This window comes from Mesitornis unicolor, unplaced genomic scaffold (genome assembly GCF_000695765.1).
Source record: "Mesitornis unicolor isolate BGI_N332 unplaced genomic scaffold, ASM69576v1 scaffold12641, whole genome shotgun sequence".
Classification (NCBI taxonomy): domain Eukaryota; kingdom Metazoa; phylum Chordata; class Aves; order Mesitornithiformes; family Mesitornithidae; genus Mesitornis; species Mesitornis unicolor.
The window spans coordinates 64,058-82,701 of NW_010163185.1; the positions used below are offsets into that span (position 1 = coordinate 64,058).

An 18,644-nucleotide genomic window follows, 5' to 3' on the forward strand; every position below is an offset into this window, starting at 1 on the left:
ATGTCAAAACAGTGAAAGAGCGAGGTCCACTGACTCACCAAAGATTATGCAGCAGATCAGCAATAACAGAATCAAGCAAAAATCCCAATAAACAATACTAGTACAAGGCACTGTACATAGATGACAATGCTTGTGCAAACTGTTAATGGGAGTAATGCTACTTTGGTATAAATGAATCTTAATCACAAATAGGATTCCATGTGTAAGAGTCTATACAAACTCAAGGAAAAAGACTATGAATCTTCTTAGACAAAAGAAGGCTATATAGTAAAACACTTCAGAAGACCGAGTATGGAAGGTTTATCTCAAATCTTCAAGAGAAAAACATCTCAGTAAGTAGCTTGTAGTATGTCTTTTTTTATGTTCACCCCCCTTTCTAATTCAAAAAAAGACATAACTGTCTTTCACGGATTCTGGAAGGTACAGAAACTTCCCTGCCTCTGATGCAGCCTTTTAGCAACAGACTTCAACAGTGGTAACTGCAGGAGACACAAGTGACTTCCCTTTGGGCAATCTCAGAGACACAAGGTTTTGTCCCCATGCTTTTTCAGCATGTTTGTAATATTTACCACAACAAAAACTACAGAAAGTGTTGATATAGTGCAGGAAGCTGGATTTTCCATCTGTGGATGCCTCTTAACTAACCTTGGACGTACACAGGATGCTTTTGATTTCAGCTATCAAAGGAGTGCAATGAATGACGACAATGTTAAAAGCAAGTAGTAAGGAACATGGTCTGCCCCCTCACTGAGATAAAAACAAAGGCACACAAAGTGACTCAAGTAATTAAAAAAACCACAACCAGAGATCACAATTAACAGCCAACTTGCAGACACAGTTCCTTGAAAATATCTATAATGAAACAAAGATAATATTCAAAGAAACAACTGAACTTGAAATAGTCTCCCAGTCACTCCCTTACATAAGTCAGGAAAATCGCAACATCTAGATATGAACAAATTCAACTGCTGAAAAGCCACATTTTGCCCAAAGCAACTTATGGATGTAAAATGTGGAAAATTAATGCTGTGACATGTTGTATAACCTTAGGCAAATCATGTTTCCCTTCGTATCTCTACTTTCTTTCTCCTTTCAGATGTAGTGTTGCTGAAGTATTTTATAGCTACTAGGCAGAAGATTACTATGTATGATAGAAACTTTAATGGAGACATGTAGATGAAGTTGTTACAGCTCAGCAGACACCAAGTATATAGCAAAATATATAACTATTTTAGTTATGTTGCTGTAGAGATGAAAATAAACTTAAGCAAATAATTATGGCAAGAATGGTATATGGGGCCATCACTGAGATAGCTGCTGTAGAAATACTACACCCAAAGTTACCCAGTGACTGCTTGCAGCTAGCTATGATGATATCACCAGTAACCAGATATGCATAAATGGATCATATTTTTTCACTAAATACAACTGTTTAATAGGAATATGTTAGCCATGAAGTTAAAAAAAATATCCTGAAGTTAGCGTATGATATGATGGACCTAAACTAGGTTGTATGACAGGGAAATGTGGTACAATGGCACAGACTCCCACATCCAGGTAGCGGCTGTACCCAGCGTTCTGTAAAGACATAATTCTAGAGAATGCTACAGTCTCATGCTATTAAATTTGACATTAGGTGTTTTTATTTGCCTTTTCAATATTTGGAATGCAGTAGCAAATGATCCATCAAGTGTAAGTGGATGTAAGTGCTATTAAATCTTATAAGAACACCTAACCTCTAGCAAATTACTATCATTTTTCATTTTGAAAATTGTAACGTCCTTTATTAACATCTTATATTAATATCAGTAAACATAAAGGCCCAGAATTTCGAATTTGCTAATCCTAACCCCTCATGTTAGAGCACACAGTAGGAAGGTCTCATAAAGAGACTTGTGTATCACCTCTTCCAGAAAGAGTCTGGGAGTCCATCTTGTGCCTAGGTTTGTTGAAGCAGGAGCTGTACTGCATGAAGTCTCTGTGCAGATCCAGTGTTCTCCTGAGAAGTCTATTCTGGAAAAAAGGCTCTCACTTACTACAAGGTACAGGTGCTGTCTCATATCAGCCACAAATATTTATGGTAATTTCAACAGGTGGGAAGTCTCCCATTCAAGAGGATTACAGAGGGGGAAGCAAATGCTGTGAGGCCAGCATCACTCTTCTCCCAGGAAATAAAAGGAGAGGTCTAGCAATAATTTTGTTCAATTCGTTCTGGCAGAACAGACCTACAACCAGTGCCTGTGCAACATCTTGGGTACACATTAAAGCTGGAAGCCAAAAATATTAATAAAAGTCTTACTCTTCTGTGCTTCAGCTTAAGAAACACAGCATTCCTGATTCAGTTCATATAGTTCATACATGAAAAGTGAGAATAAATTAGGCAGTGTTTGCTCAATTGGAAATTTTCTAATTATCCCAAAATTCTCTGATTTTTGCATGTCCTAAAGAAATTACTTCAGAAGTTGCAGCAATCAAAACCTATGAAATCAATGAAAAGTTTTATACCGATCCAATTTGACTTTATTTATAGGCAAAATAAGAGAACTGACAGATACTCTCTAAGTGAAATACCTTTAGGATTGCCAGAGCATTTGAGCTGTCTGTATATTTGTACTGGAAGCTTTCTACAAAGGAACCCTGTATGTATCTACTACAGTAGTAAGCCTGCTATGCGTAACCAATCCATGAACATCTTAGGAGTGTGTTATTTTTTTCCTTATGACTTTATTTTAATACATAAAATGTTATTGAAAAAGTAACTTGCCTTCTTTTTGAGGGAACTCTTCCCTCTTTCTCCCCCACCCCATACCATACAAGTGTGTCAACATTATAAAAACTGAACTTCATGGCAGCTTTAATTTTATGTACTTGTACTTTTCATGCACACATCGGTTTATACATTCATACAGGTATTTACATATGCAATTTGCATAACTGGACAACAGTGCTATTTAATTTGAACATCCAAATACTTTTTTCCACAAATAAAGGAAAACTCATGCTTTGATTTGTGTGCATCCAAAGCCAAGGCTGGCTAAAAATGTGGGCATGCAAACTACTAAGTTTGTAAAGATCCTGTCAACTTGTAAATGGGTTTTCCTATACAGGTAAAGAAACAACTGAAGAAATATTACTAGCGTTGATCCATGTTCTGTAACAATTTTATCTTGAGCTAGAATCGCTGTGGTAGATTTAGGCCAACAGCTGCTAAAAATGTAGAAACATGAAAATTTATACACATAATTACTTTAAACACCTGACTTCAGTACCTGTATTACTGTATAAAACAGATGTCTATCAAGTCTGTCATATCAATGTTTACATAGGCACTCAAAGATTAAAAACTGAATAACCTTCATATACTTTTACCACAGTTTTTGAGGCAGGATAAGTTTAATAATTATGTCATATAATTCCAAAATATTTAGGATAAAAGCTTTTAAAAGTTTTTTTTTAAAGAGTTTTAAGTAGCAGGCAGATAAATTTTGGAAAATCAGTAAGGAAAAAAAAGATAGGTTGGAAACTATTCAGCACCTAGAAACATCAATTTTAAAGTCGAAACACAAAAAGAACCATGTGCTGATTCAGTGTATATTGGCAATCAGTTTGATTATGATTTCCTGACTATGTGTCCTGAACGAGTTTTTCCACAGAAAGTGCTCCAGGAAGAAACAAACTATACCCAGTTGAAAGTCAAAAAGCATAGCGCGGGGCACAGATGTTAGAAAATCATAATTAAAGGTCCTACATATATGTACAATATATACAGCTTTTGTGAAACCTCTTAGAAAGTGCTATGTATCTTAATCGAGCAAATACTAAAAGGAAGGAGCTACAGAAAGGATCATAAAATGAAAATATAACTCACTTCAGAACCATTTCTGAAACTATTTTGCAATAGGAGATACACAGCAATCAATACATCATGTATTACATATGTATAAAATAAAATTTGATTATAGCTTAAAAAAGAAACATAAACATGATATACAGCATCCAAAAGCAGAAAGTACGCAGCAGTGTAGTTTTTGAAGTCCCAGTCTTTGCAAGAGTAATGCACAAATAGCAAGAGTTCAAGAACGAAGTCTGCAATAATCAATATAGCAAAACTAAAGCTGTCTAAAAACATCGTCTGCTAGAAGCCCTTAATTAAAGACTGATACAAATTTCACTGCAAAATAAGGCTTTTCTTAGTGAACCACTACTTTTAGTTGTTTCATAAATTATTGATTAATAGGTTGTTACCCACTTTTATTCAGTTTGCATTCCAACTGAGTTGATAATATGTAACAACCTCACACACACAAAGACTTAGTTTTGATTTTTTTATCTTAATTCAAATACATAACATCAAGACTGCTTGCTGATAGGCAAGTCTCTGGCAAACAAAAAGCAAAAATTATTTGGAAGAGTATGACAAAACCAGCCTGAAAATTTGTGAAACGAAGAGTTACACCCAGAGACATTTAGGTAAACAGGGTCTTCATTGAGGCTTTTGCCTCTTTACTTCCAGCCTGAACACCCTAATCTGCATCCCCATTCCTTACATGTGATTATAGCACAACTCCATCATATTTGCCAGTTTGTCTTTGCTTTAATTGCTCATGAAACCCAGAAGAATATAATCAAGAAAGTTCCTGAGGCTGCATTCTGGGGACACCAGGAACATTACTGGCAGTACTTGCACACCAGCAGAGGTAACACATATCATCCTTTCATCAGTACTACAAAAATCTGACAGACACAAAGTATATTCTGAATCACATCAGCTACACAGATCATTGCAGAAGGACCAATTGCAGACCAAACCACATGCAGAAAGTTTTCATCTTTCAGAAACAGGAGACTGCAATGCTATCACTAGGTCCTCTACCCTAGTTTTCACCCTTGATTTTTCTTCCATTTTTTGATAATGAGCAGTTGTTGACCTGTAATGTATTATTTCCATTTTAATTCGCAAAATTAATTGCTGGACCTGTCCTTCAGCCATGTATTTGCATTACAAACTTCTATAAGGCAGATCCATCATTATCCTCATTCCTGGAGACAGAGATACTGAATTCTTGCCTCTTGATAGCATTGCTGGATGCTCCACCTGAGTTCTGACAGACGGAGAATGAGGGAAATCACTATGCACTACAAGAGCTACAGGACTCAAGGCTTGTGTACGAGCTCCAGTAAGATACTGGCTTGCCTAGAAGAGGAGGATGGCTGCTCAGCTAATTGTTCATCCTGGTATCTGGCTGCATGACACAGCTTTCACAGGTGATGGACGATAAGAAGGAGAAAACAGAGACACTTAGAACAAATCTCTAAGGATTTGTTGAGACTACAGATATAGCTAAGGATCAGCAACATCTGGGATTTGAGCTTCATGTTAGAGAGTTACAAAGCAGGTCCTGTGTCAGGTACAATTACTTTCATCCAAACATTCCTATTAGTGCACATTTTTTCTTTACTTTCTCTTCCAGACTGCTTCTGAATATATATCCTCCAGTTCAGACCTTGAGAAATGAATGCAGCAAAACACAAATAATGCTGTTATATATGCCATGAAATGTCTCTCCAAAGATATAATTGTGAATATTTAAGAGCTTGCCTGGTCACTAGGAATTTCTTTCTGGTTCTGTCGTGGTTCCTTTTCACAGCTGATAACTTTTTGCAGCAATATGGCTGGTACAGGGTAAAATACCTTTTCCTTTTTTCTTTGTTGCAATGTTTTCTCCTGATGAGTGCCTGAGGCAGTTGTGTGCACAACAAAATGTCTGCTGAAACACAGAATTTCCTTACAGAATTGTCAGTCTTTTTTAATTGAGTGGGAAGTCTCTCGATGTGAACTTTTTCAGGCTTACACAGTCTGATCTGACTGTCTTCACACAAGTGAGTCAAGGGTGCTGTTATACTGCTGAAGTGTGGTGCAAAACTCTTGTAACGTAGCACCAGCCCCAGCAACAATGTTTTTCTGCGGTGAAGGCTTACTCTAGAAAGCATCAATTTTGCCTAGAACTCTCTCACTTCTATGGACTACCTCAGATATTTTACTTGGATCACCCTGATGACACTTTTCCCCATTTACACAAGGCTTTTTCCTTTGATTCTCTCTAGGACTTGATCTTCACAGGTTTGACTGAGTGATGCCACTGATACGTACCACAGTATAGTTAATTCAGCCTGTGGAAAATCCCACCTCTGTGTCTCTGGAAGGTAGCAAGTGCCATCTGACTTCCAGAAATAGAGAAAAATAAATTCCCACAGACCTGTTCTTAAAGTTTGCCTTACTTGAGTTGCCTGTCTCAGTGTTTCTCAGGTCAACAAAGTTTGTATATGTATCATTTTCTTGACCAAGAATTCGTCATTGTAAAGCATGACATTTCCACCTGAAAGAGTGACATGTGCAATTGGTACAAACACAGATTCCTCAGAGATTTGTACACTTAGCAGAACAGGGCAGTTTAATACACCACAAATTTGCTATTGTAAAGGCAGTTTTATCTAGTAAAATGGTAAGAAAAGCATCTGGGATGACAAGCAATTAAATTTTGGTTCCTCAGCTTGCCGAATACAGAAGTTCCACATATTGTCTGTATTGATAGTATCTTCAAAGGACCTTTTTCTCTGCAGAAGTCTATTAGAAGCAGATATACCAATGTCAAGCTACAAAGAGAAGTAGGATCTAGAAAGACCTCTGTGCAAAAAAAAGCCTCATTATTTATGGGCCATGGCATGTGGGAGGTGAAAAGATAAAATTCTTTACAGTTTCACCCAATGGAATAGCAATTCAATTCTAATAGTGAGTAAGAAACATGCAAATAAAGAAAACAGTTGAATGCTCAACTCTTATGCCACAGAATTTTTCAGATCTTAATGTAATTCTTAAACAATCATAATCTCTGGAAGTCAAGTATCAAAGCAAATTAAATTCCTGCCTCCTGTTCATGAAAAAAAGCTCAAAAATAGATACTGACTATATTCTGAAAACTCAAGAGTCACACAATAAAGAACACTAATTGGAAAAAGTGTTGAGTTTTAGGGTATTCCGGTATTTGGAGAGCATAACTTGTAATTCCTGAGTACCAGGTCTGGCATTAATCTTTAACCAATATTCATCTTCTCCTCTTCACTGAAGAGTTTGAAGAGTTTCGAGTGTATCACAAGTTGTGAACAGTTTTTTGGATTAAGTACATTAACAAAAACAGTTATTTAGATGCCTCAGTCAAGCACATTTCCAGGATCAGGCTTTGGTTTATAATAAATATATATTTAAACAGAATTAACATTTTTTCAGATAATTAACCTGTTAATGCTCAGACAACTATACTGCTAGCTTCTTACTGGTGGTAGATAAAAAAAAAAAGCAAAGCACAGCAGACTACCAGAAGTACCCTACTTGCACTAGAATTATGATACTGACGCTGATTCTTTCCTCCATAAACAGCTCTCTTATTTTCTTTCTACTCGGATGCAAAGCTAAATACTTACTTTATTCTGACATTTCACCACCCACTTCTAACTTAGAACTGAATACTTAGATAACATCAGAGATTCTTCAGTGAATATAATTTCTTTTCAGAGCTAGAGGAAAAATAGGTTTTGGTCAAGAGTTCACCTAATGAATGGCTATTTCATTAATGAATACTTTCTTACACTGAAAATCAGCTTTGTCCAGTATTTCCAACTGCAGTATGTCTTAACTCCTCAGACCCTGAAAAAAAAGTTGGAGAACATTAGCTTACTAAGCCTGGCTAATATTTACCTCAAAGCTAATGAAGCTGTGCAAAAGGCTCACATCCATAGAGAAAATAAAGCTTTCAAATTCAAAATAGCATGTTTAATAGTTTGTTGAAAAGTAAATAGGCTTCTTTTCTGTTCTGCAGAACATAACAGTTCAAAACCAACAGTGATCCAAGAAAAATCCTCTTCTCTTTCATCTGTTTAGTTTAAAATCAGCTGGTATTTTCTTTGGTACCTCAGACCTCTCATAGAAATTCATATCCTCAATCCTGCCTGCAAGCAGGTGATGCCCAGAAGGCAACTGTGTAACACTTGTATTGTGGAATCAAAACCTACTTTTCGGATGCACTTAGCATTGTAACATCCTGGAAAAGAGCTGAATAATATTATTTAAAAGCACTGATTACTACTGTCAGGCATTCAGGACGATAAGGATTCTTTCCATCGCCTCCTACAAGTCTGTAAGGTAGAGAAAGAGCAAAAAAATGTACGGCTTTGATGTTGCAAGGCTGTAACTGAATCAGTGACCCAAAGTTCAAGGGGTCACTGAAACAAAGGAGAGAAAACAAGGAAAACAAAAGCCTGTTCACATGAAACTCCAATTCCACACTTTCATAATGAGTTCTCAGAACAGCCTTAACATCATTACTGAATTGTGAAAAAAAAAATATAATGACAATTTAAAATGTAATAGACTAATTGCAGCTAAAGTAATGACTCCTTAGTATTCATACAGCATACTGTACATATAATACTTACAATGTTACACATGAGAATGTTCTTATTTATTATTATCAACTTACAGTTTATAAGTAGTGTTGTAAAAGGCTGCTAGTTCATAAATATAACTTCTATACAAATTTTTCTATACGTTTTTCAAATTATGTCTGCATCCGATCCCATACTCTTTAAATAAGCTTTGCTATACTTGATAAAGTCTCAGACTGTTTCTAGATTCCTTATTAATACAAGATTCAGTTTTTGATGCAGTATAAAACTTTAGATGCAGAATTTTTCTTATCAAATCCAACTTAATGTGATAATGTTATTCTTTGAAAAATTAGAACTCTGTATTGTTAAATTAGTTACTGATCTGCAATTTCCGATGCAAATAATGACTTTGAGACATAAAAGAGTTCCATGCATTTTGTTTCGACATGGATAAATAATACTATGTAGTGGTGCATCTTATTTGTACCTGAACTATCAAAGGAACTGAGACCTTACTATACTAGGTCCTGCAGCAAAGTCACTACGGTATTGAGGGTAATATCTTTCAGGACGAACTTCTCCAGACTGAGAAGATGTTATGTCGACATTGCTGATTTCACTGTCATAGACCTAATTTTATATCAATATCAGGAGCAGGATAGCAACATTCAAAGTTATTTATGTTCCTTCATGTGAAGGCAGATAGCACTACAACTTGACAGAAATTAAAATTAAACTCAAAATGTGAAAGAAGAAATGTCAGCGAACAAAGTGTGAATCCATCGAGAACAGCCCATGGAAGCACACATACTGTTGCAAAATAGTACAAACTGAAACATGCTTGACACATGAGAAGGAATGTAATAAACTAAAGGGATTACAAGAACATGTAAACACCAGCAGGGTGTGTGTAGCAGACAAAAAAAGAAAGCAACAGCTCCATGAGCAGCTCAGATAAATTCTCTGAAAGATCAATGGATAATATAGCAGCAGCAGAACGAACTGCTAGCTTGAAAACAAAAAGAAAATTTACTACTTCTAAGTTGGACACAGATGCACCAATCAGTGTTGTGTCACTGAGAAGGTTTCTAAAAAAAAAGACAGAGCAATTCTGACTATTAGTAAACCTGATACAAGGATAGATAGTAGCTACTGCAACAACAAAAAATATACAGCATTCTTAGTGAGTGTAAGAATCACTCAAAAAATCAAGTCTTGTTGAAAAGATATACAATGTCATTTTTTTTTCCCCAAGATACCTTAATATTACTGAATTAGCAAAGAAAGATGATGTCAAGGTTTTAAAAAATGTGCTAAAACTAGAATTCCAAGCATAAATCCAAAGGCCAGGTTGTTACCAGATGCATTAGTAACACACCACCATTAGTTCAACTCTTAGCTGAGTCACATCCAACTGAGCAAAGCTTCTTTCCAAATGATGGCTGCTGCATGAAGTCTATACGATTAACTCAACTAATGTCAAAGTCTAGTGGACAATCATCCAAATAAAAGACACTATCACTGCAGTGGGCTCTATTATAGGAAGTTTTACTGAAGAGCCAAGAACTGACTGGCCAACAATACTGGATCACATTTTGAGTGAGAAGGTGATGCCTCCAGCACAGAGCTGTGACAAGTTGCAGATCACTACAATCCCATGCCCCAAATCCCATGTCGTTTTGCACACAGATAAAGATATGTCTCCATCTTTTTTCAGACAGGCAACCTTAATTTTCCATTCTTTAAATCTTGCACCCCTCTGACTAGAATTACATTCATGTTATTTTTTTAGCAACTCAACAGAAGTGTCTCTTTAGACATCTGTTGCATGAAGATGTGAAAGCAAATGCATTTTTACATTAGAGTGCATTACTAGCTACTGTTTCTTTATGGATAGCTCTGATCTCACATCTGCATTCTTGAGTATGTCATATTATTTTTTCAGCAGTAGCTAAAGCAGATCAGGAGTGATTTAGCACAGTAAATAGTTTACAGCTTCATCATATGGTATAGTGCCAGTCAGATAACAGAGGCACTGTACATTTGTGGAATGCTGTTTAATAAGTGGTGCACATACAAAACTATGTCTTTGAAGAACACCAGGCACAATTTGCCAAAACTCAGACCAGCATTTTAGCAGATTAAGAACTTCCACATGTATTTGAAGAAATTGCATTATGGGTTTTTATGGAGCACCAAGTAACATACTTAACACCATGCAGAAGGCAAAGGTATCTTTATCAGTGGTATCTTGCCAGGATGCAGCGTGTTTCATGTTTAAGGTAGATATTTTTGGCAATATATTCAGAACAAGTGAAAAAATAGTATTTTTGTCCTCAGGGAATAGATGCTTCAGTACAAATCTTACAACTACTAGCATATTAATTTCAGTCTTACAACAACATGTCCTGTAGGATTCAAGCTAACTTACTGTGCTTTGGCTTATCAGGTACATAAATGAACCTTTTTTCCTAATTAAACTGAAATAACTTACCATGTTACATTATGCTTTTTCTTAAGCAAATGTGTTTAATTTTCCACTCCTGATACATAAAATAAGCAGCTTTATTCCCAACAGAAGAATCCCATTTCCAGGAAAGCTTAGTCTAAATGTCTGGACATAGAAGGAGGTCTTTTTAGAATTGCACTGTGCAGGTAGCAGAAGTGTTTTGTTACCAAAAAACTTGTGAGCTGCTATTTTCTGTGTTCCTGGGTCCTTGATTCTTGGCTTGAAGACAGTCAGTCCTTTGTACTCTGTTATTATAATGAGGTAACCAAAGAAAGAGAGTCTTGGTTTGAGACTGTCAGCTGTTACTAATCACTGCTCCATGGCTTGCTGTGAATCCCTGCTTGCCTCTCCCTCCTGCTCTGCTTAGCACACATAAAGAAGATAAATTACTCCCTAGTTTCCCTTCAAAAAGCATATTGTTTGGCACATTCCAATAGTGTGAGCAAAAGATGGAATAATGCGAAGAGTTAAATGGGTGTCTAAACAGACCCACAGCAGGGTCCTTCTCAGGCAGATGTGAGTTTCAGGAAATGTACTTTCCTACTGATTCTCCAAATGCATTCTGTTATCTTGCAACCTAAAAAATAAATCAACTATACTTTTAAGAACAATAGAGAATATTCCTCTAGTAATGCAAATATCACTGATGCTCAATAAATGCAACATCTAAATGAACCGTATTTACATACTTCATTTTACTGGGAGGTGTAATACTTCAGTGTCTATAAATTATTTCGCAACCACAAGCATAGTCTGGGGAGTTTCATGGAATTCTTCCCTGCTCTCACTGACTGACACTGTACTGATACAGACAAGGATTTTAAAGGAAGAAATATCAAATTATTTGTGCATGCATGGTAACAAGTAAAATAAGAAGTGAGCAAGGCTGTGAAATACCCTACAACAAAAATAGTTAGGGTAAAAATAACAACTGATTTGAACCTCAATCTCAACACATTTCTAAACAAGACTGTATAATATATTTGCCTGTTTTATCAGAATGCTATACTCGATGGCCCAGGAAATACTTTCCAGCATAGATTGCTGTCCTTTGGGTTTTTTTTTTGTAAGATAACATTTTGATGCCCTGAAACCAAGCAGAGTTTCGTAGAGTGAAGTTATTCAACTGAAAGAGCAGTATCAGTGATGAATAACAAAATGATCTTTTGTTATTCATGGTTAAATGAAAGGTAAAAATCACTACAAAGCCACTAGAGATTATTTGTGCCCTATCATTTACACCAGTCAGTGATGTTCTCACACTGGTTTCACAAACATTTTCCTTCTAATGACTAAATTGTAGCTAGAAGACCATGTGTTTGCAGCCAAGAGCATGACGTATGAAAAAACATGGTCTATTGCAAAATATATTCCCATAATGAGAGTTAGAAAGGGATGAAGGAAATACACTTGAAGCTAGCACACATTACACCTAGTTGCTAGCATAGTTCTACACTATTCCCATCAAGAAATATGGAACCAATAGCACGAGTACAATGTTCAGTTTGTATCACTTTTGCATGTGGAAAAGTTTTCAGAATCACTGAGAGGTATCCAGCATCCACATTCAGGTATATTCAAAATCAGTGTTCTATGAATAACAGAAATAAGTGCTTATCGCAGGGTTAGGTTAGCATCCTCTAGGAAAGGTCTTTTTTCATCACATACAACCTTTCTCCTCACTGTAGTGTGAGGAAACCACAAAGAAAGGTACATCACTTTATTTAAGTGCTTATGTGGACTCTTCTACATCTTAAGTTCCACCACTGTTAAAGCCTGTTATTCCTCTGATTCACTCATGAAGTAAAATTTTTTTCTTGCATGTTACAGCAACATGTGTGTATCTTCATAAGGGTATATTTTTATCCAGAATTTCTTTTAAGGCAGTGCTGGTTTGAGTCTCCGTGGCTCTCCAGAGCTCTCCTGATCCCAGCTGCTCTTTCACACACCCTTGCTCTCTCCTTGTCCTCAAGTGGTGTGGATGGCGTTTGCTCAACTACCTGGTGAGAAAAGAGACAGCTTAAAGATAAGCCAAGGGAAATAAGGAATGCTTTACTTGCTTTAGCAGCGCTGCCACCAAAGAGCAAAGGATGCAGTTTAACAATACAGCCAACACGAAGTAATGGCATACTGCTGTCAAAATGCCAGTTTTCTGTCCCTGGACATGCTCTCCTGCTTCCTTTGTTCACGTTCTGGTGTTCACATGGCATCATTCTGAGATGATTCAGAATGACAAACTGACAAAAAATTAACCCTACAAAATCCAAAGTTAATATTTTTCTAGTGGCAAACAAAGGGGCAGGACTGCAAAGCTGTGGGGCAGGTCTAGACCTTTAAAAGCCACTCTTAGCCATTTAATTGGCTCTTTGAATTGCATTCCTATATCCCAGCCATTGGTTTCATTAGTCAGCTTGGCTTAGTCATGTAGTTTTGGACCAAATATGATTACTAACTTTCTTGTGAAATATTTACCCAGTGTTCATAATGGACCTGGAAAAAAATAATAAAATATCTAATTGTATTATTTAAATTCCCACATTCAAATAATGAAAACTTAAACTGAGGTTTGAGGGCAGCTTGTCCTATCTAGTTCAAGCAAAGAGGCATACAGTGCAATGTTGCAGAATGTAGTTTATGTGGCTTCAGGCAGTCATTAGCTGTATTGATTTAATATTCATTAACTTCACCAATGTATTTAGTTCTTTGAATAAGTTATTTAGCTTTTTTCTTTGCAATTTTATTCTTTGACTGCTTCTGCTATTAAAAACATTAAGCTAAAGTTTTGACCTGATCTTGTGAAGGACTCAATTGTCAAAGCTTTAAACTTTATTTAATTTTTGTTTTCTGGGAATGCTCAGCACTACAAAGGACATGTTCAGCAGCTACCAGAATAAAGCTCTAGAGCTTAATCGTGTTAATTAAACTCAGGCAATACTCCCACTGTCTTTACCTAACTATTGCTCTTCCTTGGAATTCTTCTGTCAGCATATTGTACCATGACCTTGCACAGTGTTATTCATTTCCACAAATCCTCATCAACACACACAAAAGGGATTGTTCTCATGGTCTCACACTGAGAGTTTACTCATCACACAGTGCTTAGTGGATGTAGGGGGTCGGGAGTAGCCCATTTAAGACTGCTTCATTAGGAGGGTGAGAGACAACTTTAAAGAAACAAAATTAGGACAACACTCCTAAGTCAACAGCTGCCATTATTGCTGTCCCACCATAGGGGTCCTTAATAAGCAGCTGCAATTCCTAATGAAAAGATTGTAGAGAATAAACAGGAAAATAATTTGCAATAAAAGGATGCTCTATTCATGCTGCTTTGTTTTTAAAGACTAAGTATGAAACATCTAAAGGAAATTTATATCAACATTAGCAAGGAAGAGCCGTCAATTCAGTTCTAATAAATCGAATAAGGAAAGAATTCACAATGATCACAGAATTTCTCTTTTTTATTTCCAGTAGTCAATGTGTACAAGGTCCAGAATGCATAATTAGTTCTACACACTGATTCAGAACTGGTTCCTCATTTTATATATTTGCAACAGCGCGTTGCTACGTCTTGGCAGGATTCTGACGTAGACGCGTTCTGTTACATGCCCACAGATGGGAGCCTCGTGCCAGTGGCTCCCCCGCCAAGAAGCCACCCCAGTGCTCAAACTGCTGTTTAAGCCACACCAGTGCTCAACCTGCTGTTCCTCTGGTACTGAGCAGGATTACTAGTATGTATGAGTTGTGTCTGAGGACAGTTGTTAGTCTGGCTTGGAGAAGAGAAGGCTGAGGGGCAACCCCATTCCTCTCTACAGCTTTCGGAGGAGAGGAAGTGGAGAAAGGGAGGTACTGAGCTTTTCTCCCTCTCATCCAGTGACAGGACAGGTGGGAATGATCCAAAGCTACGCCAGAGGAGGTTTAGACTGAATGTTAGGAAGCATTTCTTCACTGAGGGGGTTGGTCAAACACTGAAACAGTTTTCCTAGCGAGGTAGCTGATGTCCCAATCCTGTCAGTGTTTAAAAGGCATTTGGACAATGCCCTTAATAACACGCTTTATCTTTTGATCAGCCCTGAAGTCATCAGGCAGTTGTAGGAAATGGTTGTAGGTCACTTGCAAGTGAAATCAGTTGATGCAGTTGTGCTAATTAAATGGATAAAGTGTTCTGAAGTTGTAGTATGTTTTAGCATAGGGTCTGCTGGTTTGCTTTTAAAATAATTCTTTGGAATTTATTTTTGGACAAGCAGATTCAAAGCTATTATTGCCTTAAATGTTATCTAAAGAGAACATGTTCAGTGTATTTTATCTTTGACCTTACTGACTAGTACCATGCCTTTGCATTAGTGTGCTCTAGTATAATCCAAAATCACACATAGATTATGTACAGCATGCTTTTTGTGTCAATAACATAAAAAAAATAGAAGTAACTCTGGATTTGTAAATTCTAGAATTCTGTATAATCTGGAATAAAAAGTACAATATAAAAAAAATAATTGACACAAAACCAGTTATAGTATAGTAGCTATTCAGGAAAGTTACTGCATCGTTGTTCATGCTAATTTGCAGAACCATGATCAAATCAGGTGAACAGTCAGAACTATCAGACTAGCAATTCCGAATTTTTAAGAAGCTACCCTAATTAGATTTTTTCCTCTCCTTTCTCTTGCATCCTTTCTTTCTCTTTCTCCTGCAACTATCTTACTTACTTGTTTGCTGCCTTTCCTACACCCTGAGATATTTGCATTTCTTCTCTAACACCTTTGTTAAAGAACAACACCGTGCTTTGCTTTTTGCCCCGAGCCGCTGGAGAACTCCCTGTCATGTCTCTATTTCACCCAGTGTGACTGACTCTTCACTTCTCAGGAGAGGGATAGAGTAGGTGAAGGGAAAGGAGGAGGTAAGGGCTTGGGTTTGTTTGCAGTTTTACAGACTTATGTCAGCCCCTTTCTTTCTTCTCTTTCCTGCCTCCCTCTCAGCCTCCCTCCCTCTCCATCAATACTTAAAAAATCGTTGCCATTCATGTTGTGTGCGCACACGCTGGGAGGAATTACAGGCGCTCTGCTCCAGGTTGCCTTGACAACTTGAAGGCATCCCTGTCCGTGCAGGCCGGTGGCACGGCCAAGTTTCCCAGGCCCCCTGGGGGAGGGGAGGGGAGAGGAAGAGAGGAGGCAGAGGTGCGGGGCGGAGGCAGAGGTGCGGGAGCCAGCAGCCGTGTGGAGGGGACAGCAGCGAGCAGAATGAAAGGGACACATACATCTCCCGGAGGACAAAGGGAGTTTTGCTGGCTGGCTGTGAAAGGACACACTGAGGACACAATGGCCCGTGACACATGAAAGCTTTGTAGAAAACTTTATTGCTTGTCCATTAAGGACCCTTCCAGAATCCCATTCAGCTCTAAGAAATCTTGTGAACATCTTAAAATGCAAAGAAAAAAAACCCCTTCATTTTATCGTCTTTTAAAAACAGATTTTAAATATTTTTTTAGATTATTCTTGCTGTTGGTATACTGGAAGCTTTTGCAGATTTGGCCCTGGATGGTACTGTGTCTCTCTTGTACGTTCCCTAAGTTTCCATTAACTTAAGTGGTGAGGTGGAGGCTGCCCAGCAGCCTCCCAGTAAGGGCTCTCTGAGGTGAGAATTTGCTTTCTCCTCATATCACTTTTGTTCATCCTTCGGCCTGTCATCCCTCTGCTTTGAATGCTTGCTGCGATACATGGCATGAGCGGTTAGGGCTTAAGAAGAGTGGCATTGCTGTTTCCTACTTTCAAGCTGAGAAGTCATTTATATGTTAAGCAAGAGTAGGAATGAGACTGAGCAACCTAAAATAAGGGGCTGTGTAGTCACAGCCAGAGTGCATAATAGCAAACCAAGCTGGAAAGCAGCTTATGACCCTTGCTCCCTGACATATCACTTGTAAATGGTTCACCACTCAATCCCAGAATCAGTCCAAGAAAGAAATAGGATCACATGCTCTAATCCTTCAACACAACAATCTTTAGTGGTAAGATATGCCCTACTCTGACTCCTAGTGAATTTTGGACTGTAGGAGACTCAACCTAGTATCAAGTGTGGAGTACAAAGAAAGATCAGGCTTGGTTCAAGCAGTTAAGTATGTATTCTTGCTGATGCTCTAGAGTGACAGTGCTCAGCATCTGGTCCTGAATTTATTACCTGGCAAGGGCAGGGTATTGGGAGCTGACTGATTTAACATTTGTGCATTTCCAAACTTTCCTGTCTTAACCTTTCCATGTTCAGGATGTAAACCAAGTTTAAACCTCATCTTAGCTAAAATTAAAAAAAAAAAACCCACAGCCCATTGCTGCTACTTTAGAAATAGCAAGTAAGAAGATTAAAAAGTAACTAAAATCTGTAAAGATAAAGTTGACTGGACTACTATGCATGCATTGATTTTTCACTTTTTAAAATACACTTCTTTTTAAGTTACATATTGATACTTTAAAAATAAAATTTGTAACAAATGCTGTCTGACATAAACATTGCACAACTCAGTAGCAGAACTGAAATTCTCAGAAACTTTTAACTAAATTTTTATGCATTTGTTAATTATGTTTGCATTATTTTGCATCTGCATTATTTTGAGGACTCAAAAATAAACCCATCCTCCATCCACTGACAAGACAGCTATAGGACTTGCTTTCTGTTTGTTAAGATAGGAAAACTATTTATTACTTGGTAGCATTTACCATTTTTCTCACAGAATTTCAAAACATAAAGGTAAACTTACCGCAAGCATTATCATCCAGTTTTATTGATGGGAAAGCTGAGCAGAGAAATGAAGGATCAAGAGCTTCAAATCTTGGATTTACAATTTCAGTTTCTTATTATGCCAGTAGCATTTTGTTTTTCCACTACAATGGCACATGTAAATCAAGAAATTCAGGGTGCAAATCTAGTGATCTCCCTTTGCAAATCATTTTGTGGATACAAATCTTACCGGCTCTAATGGCTCCCAAAAAAAAGCACAGTCAAATGCTTACTGAAAAGAAAGGGTAAGTATGAAGCATGTGATTGGTTTTATACTTCGAAGATTTGATCAGAGCCTGGAACACAGCTTTGATCTCAATTACATCACAGACTGCAGTACTTTCACTGTAACTCCAGTATAACATATTTCCTTCTTTAGCAGATAGAGAAGAAGTACACCGTATATATACAATTATTTCAGTAAACATTTAGTTTTGCCAGGTCATTAATCTAGTTTTATGTTTCCATATTATTTATATTCATGCTGTCCTGTTGCCTTATTTTAAATGCTTTCTTCTCTGAGATAGGAACCAAGAGCAGAAGGTGGTTAACTTACATTATACTTTATATGTTCAAAGATGGTAGCTAGAAAAATGGGTGGGCAGTAGGTGGAAGTCTGGATTATACAGTGCCATATAGGGGTCCACAGGAGGAGATAATAAAGCAAAGAGATTATTTCCTGACCAATATCTTCATTCTGGACTTTGAAATCTCGATTCCAGCAGGAAGTGTCATTATTGTTTTAAGACAGGTGGTGTAGCCGTTCAGATGAAGTAAGGAGAAGTTACTGACTACTTGAAATTTTAGGGAGAAGCGGCAAAGGGGCATTTTAAGGAGAAGAACACTAACTGCACCTGCTTGGAAAGAGAAAGAGCATTTCCATTTCTGACAGCCCTTATGAGACACTCCTCAGAGATTTAGAGCTCTTTCC

General features: G+C 37.3%; 1 protein-coding gene across 1 annotated transcript in view; it reads left to right on the plus strand.

The window, feature by feature from the left end:
* LOC104547978 (excitatory amino acid transporter 1-like) overlaps positions 1-18,644 on the plus strand; it is a gene marked incomplete at its 3' end in the record, with an annotated part of 43,218 nt that overhangs the window by 22,123 nt on the left and 2,451 nt on the right. The gene's annotated exons all lie outside the window — the stretch shown is intronic.